This window comes from Cynocephalus volans, chromosome 7 (assembly GCF_027409185.1).
Source record: "Cynocephalus volans isolate mCynVol1 chromosome 7, mCynVol1.pri, whole genome shotgun sequence".
NCBI lineage: Eukaryota > Metazoa > Chordata > Mammalia > Dermoptera > Cynocephalidae > Cynocephalus > Cynocephalus volans.
In genome coordinates, this window is record NC_084466.1 from 378,346 (window position 1) to 383,904 (window position 5,559).

Here is a 5,559-nt window from a genome sequence, read left to right on the forward strand (position 1 = left end):
CTGGGCTCGCCGCCCGGACCCCGACTCCGCCCGCCGCGCCCCGGCCCGAACCCCGCGCGCCACCCGGGATCTTCCGCTCCCGGACAGGCCCCGCCCCGGAAGTCCGCTGCAAACGCGTCCCCTCTAGCGCGGGAAACGGGCGTCGCGCCGCGGGTTCCGGGCACTGCAAGGCCCGGGGCCTGTGCCTGGAGCCTCCTCGTGTGAGCCCAGCCTCTACGCGGAGGGACGACACCTGCCGCGCGGCCGAGCCCTGGCACGTGCGCGGTGACACTTAAGCCTCTCCTGTCATCACCCCGCATTTGATCCTGGCGGGGGCAAGAGACCCTTTCTATCGTCTTTGGGCGATATCCGAGAGGCTGGTCCTCCAGCCCCAGGTAGAGGGAGCTGCGCACAAACACAAGGGAAACGTGAACAAGCTGATGTGTCGACGTTTCTGGGTCCACACACTGCAGACGGCACGCTCAGTGGAAGCGGCAGCCGGTCACACAGAACTCCGTGTCGCCCGCCCCCTGAGTGTGAGGCCCGGCTCGGGCCGGCCGCAGAGCCGCAGAGCCTGGGGTCTCAGAGTGGCTGGGAGATGGGCTGTGGCGGTGATGCTCACCTCTGTGAATACACCGCACACCTGAGAGTCTACAGGATGTGACATGTGCCTCTATAAAGCCGTAAAAACCTATTCTTTACAAGTTAATGCAAAACGACACATAGTTCAGCCGATTTTTCTGTACCTGACTCAGTGTACCCAACCTGGCACTAACAGGTGTGTGCAGATGAGCAAGTTATGTGTACCCCCTTGGAGAGCCCACAGGGTGACAGAAGGGAACTGTGTGATCATGTCAGTGTGTGATGCCAGGCTCAGCCAGGCACGGTGGAGGAACCAACGGGGGACAGATGCCACCACCCAAGTGAAAACCAGGTGACATGCAAGCGACGGAAATGGAGGGGACACGACCTGAAGCTTTCTTCCCCATAATGAGGTTAATTTTTTAAAAAATAGAAGCAATGCATTCTCATTACAAAAACAAACAAAAAATAATGAACACAGACAAACAGCAGATGAAGTCAAAAGAAGAGCTAGCTAAAAATTTGAAACCTACTGCAAAATGCTAATTTCCTTTAGACATAATAAGCCAATGTGAAGAGACCAATGGCTCTAGAGAGAGATGGGCCAAAGATATAAAAAGACAGTGCATAGGGAAAGAAATGCAAATGATTTTTAAACATATGAAAGAAAGCCAAACTTAACTCATAATAAGAAAAATTAGAATTATAGTGTGCAACTTCTCATATGTCGCAAAGATCAAAAGGTTGATGATAGTTTGTTGGCAAGAGCGTAGGAAAACAGGCACCCTTTTATGATGCTTTTTTGAGCGGTATTGGTATAGTCTGTATGGTAAACAAATTGGAATATCTTCCAAAACTAAAAATGTGTACTCTTTGACCTGACAATTCCAATTCTGGGAAATATACTATACATATGCATTTTTGCTTGTGTACAAAATGACCTGTATTATGAGGTTAGTCATTGCAGCACTGTTTGTAATAGCAAGAGGTAGCAGAAAACTTAAAGGCCCATCAGGTAGGAAACTGATTAAATAGCCATGGTATACTCACATAATAGAATACTACACAGCTGTTTAAAAGAACAAGGCAGTTTTATATGTATGGATATGAAACAACCTCTAAGATATAGTCAGTGAGAAGGCAAGTGCAAGATGGTGTTTACCATATACTTCCATTTGGGTAATTTAGAAAAGTAGCAAAAGAATAGGTAGAAAGATCCTTAAACTATCACCGGAAGGACCAATGAGAAGCCTGGCCCAGTGCAGTGCCTTCTGGGAGGGGTGATGGAGTGACAGAGACAGTTCCCTGGACATCTTCTTGTGCTTTTTTGAATTTTAACCCATGTACATGTATTTTCTTTTTAAAATAAATATAATTTTTACGCATATAAAAGCCTAAAAAGGAAAGAGAATGCAGGGAAGCCAAAAGAACATAAACCTTCCTGTAAAGAATCCTACCCACTCAAAATTTCTCCTCTCACTACTGTGAGTGATTGGCTTTGTCCTTTTCCATGCGTTCACATGCATGCATGACTGGGTAGTGTTTTTCCCCTGCATGTTTTCCTTTCCTTCTCCTTCACCACCCCTTCTGTGCAAGCAGGTAGTAATCAGCTCTGTGTTCATTAACTTGGGCAGGCATGTGGCACAGTGTTTCAAGCCATATTTTCAATTGTTTCTATTTGTTTAATAATATTCCCATATAATTATGTGTGTCTTACATTCTTCGGCTTTGTCTTTTTTTGTCATATGAGTTACACATGAATGTGCTCTCTTTATAAAAGAGTCCAACAATAAAGGAGTATAAAGACTGTGGAGGTTCCCTTCCTTCCCAGAAAACTGTTACTGGCAGCTTGTGGTTGTGCTTTTTCTGCTTCCTTCTGTGCTTTGGATGCACGTGTGCACAATCACACATATACCCCTTTTTCTTTGCCACAAAAAGATTGGATGATACAATTTGTAATAATTCTGAGATTTGCCTTGTCCACTGGTATACCTCAGAGATCTTCCCCCTTCAGTGTCTACTTTGTTTTTTTAGTGACTCAAAAAGTTTTCATGGTATAGCAATCAGAGTAGACTGGGCTATGATGCCATACAAACTAATCGTTTATCTCACACCCGAGTGGCTATGATGATTAATGTTTTGTGCCGATGACTGGGCCACCAGATGCTCAGATATTTGGTAAAACATTGTTCTGGGTGTGGCTGTGAGGATGTTTCTGGAGGACGTTAACATTTGAATCAGCAGACTGAGTAAAGCAGATGCCCTCCCCAATGTGGATGGGCTTCATCCAATCCGTTAAAGCCCTGAATAGTGCAAAAAGGCTGAGTAAGAGAGAATTCACTCTCTCTGCCTGACTTTGAGCTAGAACATCAGCATTCTGCTCCAGACTCAGCCTTGGACTTGGACTGGAACTTACACCATCAGTTCTCCTGGGTCTCCAGCTTGCTGACTGCAGATCCTGACACTTCTCAGTCTCCGTAATCATGTGAGCCAATTCCTCATAATAAATCAACATGCACATTAGACTATGAGTTCAAGTCAAAAAAAAAAAAAAAACCAACATACATACACACACAAACACCCAGACACACACACATACACATACACTGCTGGTTCCACGTCTCTGAAGAACACGGATGACAATAGTGGCCATTTCCTCCAGGAAACCATTGAGCTCCCCACATTGGGCTTATGTGTCCCTCCTATACTTTTCGGCAACGTCTCATATTTTTCTTCTAGACACACCCAGACTAATGTTTAATTGCCTGTTTTCTTGGTCATATAACCCTATAGACTGTATGTTCTTTTAGGATAAATATGGGGATAGAATGTGAGAGGGTGAAAATAAATTAAATTTCTCTTCTTAATCAAACTACCCTTGGGCATTTAAACATTTGGCACAGCTCTAATTTTGTTTCCTTTTTTTTTTTTCTGGGCTCACCAATACAGGGTTGAACCCTGGAATCTGGTGTTATCAGCACCACGCTCTAACCAGCTGAGATAACCAGCCAGCCTTGTTTCCTAATTTCTCGTCACTACCTGAAATGGGTCTCACCATGATATCAAGGTGTCCTCAGGACTGTTCTGCTGGAGGATCTGGGGAGAATCCAATTCCTCACCTTTTCCAACTTCTAGAGGCTCCCACATACCTCGGCTTATGGTCCCTTTCTCCATCTTCAAAGCCAGCAGTCAAGGAGGAACAAGGAACCGAATGGGAGGGTACAGGGGGAGGAAAGCCAGAGTGTGGGGTCCTAGGGGTTTTCTTTGGTTTTCAGGAGGAGCAAGCAGGCGAGTAGTCAAAAGCTGCTCGCTGGCCCCATAACGTGAGGAGCAAAAACCAGCCCTAGGATTTGGCCAAGGGGAGTCCATCGTTGGCCTTCCCAAGCTTGGTTCTGGTGGAGAGAAACGAGGAAGAGCGATTGGCAGGGGAGACGCTAAGGAGAGGTTTTGTTCTGAGCAGAGTGAGATTTGCTACAGCAGCCAGAGTGGCAGGTGGGCCTAAGTGGCTGAGTGCGGTGGCAGCCGGCTGTGTGCCCAAGTGCTGCTCACACCCCGGCCACCCCGCCTGGAACTCACACCAGGGACCATGAGGGTATTGTACATGACCAGGTGACTGTGATGGCAGGAAAAAAGTTGAGGCCGGCTGATAGACCATTCCCTGTGGACGATGGCACAGCACAGCCAGGTCCTGGCATGTCAGAATGCACCCTTCAATGCATGGGTCCCCATTGTGATAAGCAATGGGATTCCTTTAATCACCTGTTATGGACACAATTGTGTCCCCTCTAGATTCATGTGCTAAAGCCTAATCGCCAATTTGACTGTATTTGGAGATAGGGCCTTTTAAGAGATAATTAAGGTTTAATGGGTGGACTTTTGATCAAGATGGTGGAATAGACGGTCCCCAGAGCCATCCTCTCCCACAATCAATCAATTTACAGCTATTAAAAAGCAACGACTGCCAAGCTGGGGCCACTACAGCTCAGGGGAAGAGGAGGAGAGACCTATGGAGTGCATGAAGGCAGGAGAAGCCACGATGAGAGAAAGAAAGGACCACTCAGACTGTTTCAAGTCCTGACCACTTCAAGGTTGGCCCTGGTGAGCACACGGAGCAAGAGCTGGCAAAAGCCACCACTGTGCCCTTTGTATGCAGTTGCTTGGAGGCTGCAAGAGAAGAGGGTCTTGATGGCCCCTAGGCCAGCAAGACCACTAACAGTGTTCCCGTGGACCCACATAGGAGCAGGGAGCCACAGACAATTGAAAAAAGGAGCCACTCAGAGGCTGGTGAGTCATGGCAAGGGACCAAAGCTTGGCCCTTCCCATGAAGTGTTTGGAGTGGGGGGATGGGGCGACAGGCCCACCGGGAGAACACTGGGGCACAGCAAGGACAGCTCATCTGCCCCGGAGTCAGCAGGACCACTCAGAGGAGACTGGTCAGGAATATAGAATAGCAGGAGGTGCAGTTTGCTGGAAAGACTCAGGCCCAGACCAGAGTTCCCATACAACCCAGGTGTATTGGACCTTGCAAGACCTGGGCCATGCAGGGCTGAGACCCTCACAAGACACCAGGCCTGTGGTACCTTGATGCTCAACTTCCAGTCTCCAGAATCGTGAGGAAATGCATTTCTGTTGCTTAAGCCACGCTGTCTGTGGTATTTTGTTATTGCAGCCTGAGCCAATGACTGCAGCATCGCTCCTCTAGCTCGAGCACCATGTTAAGATTCCTCAGTGGAGGGCGTGGCAGGGACTTCGCAGGAGGAAGAGGCTTCCTGAGTTCCCACGTGAAAAAGGGCTGTCAGTGTGGGTGTCCTGGACATGGGCCAGGTGCACTCCCTCCACAATCCCACTGCCTTGGGTAGCCATGGTCTTCCCTGACCAGATTGGGCCCCCACGTGGCCTGCACACAGACCCCACTTCATGCTCACCAGTGGCTGATGCCTGCTCCCACCTGCCCACAGGTGGGCCACAGGTGGGCCTGTTGCTTGCCCAGAAATTCCA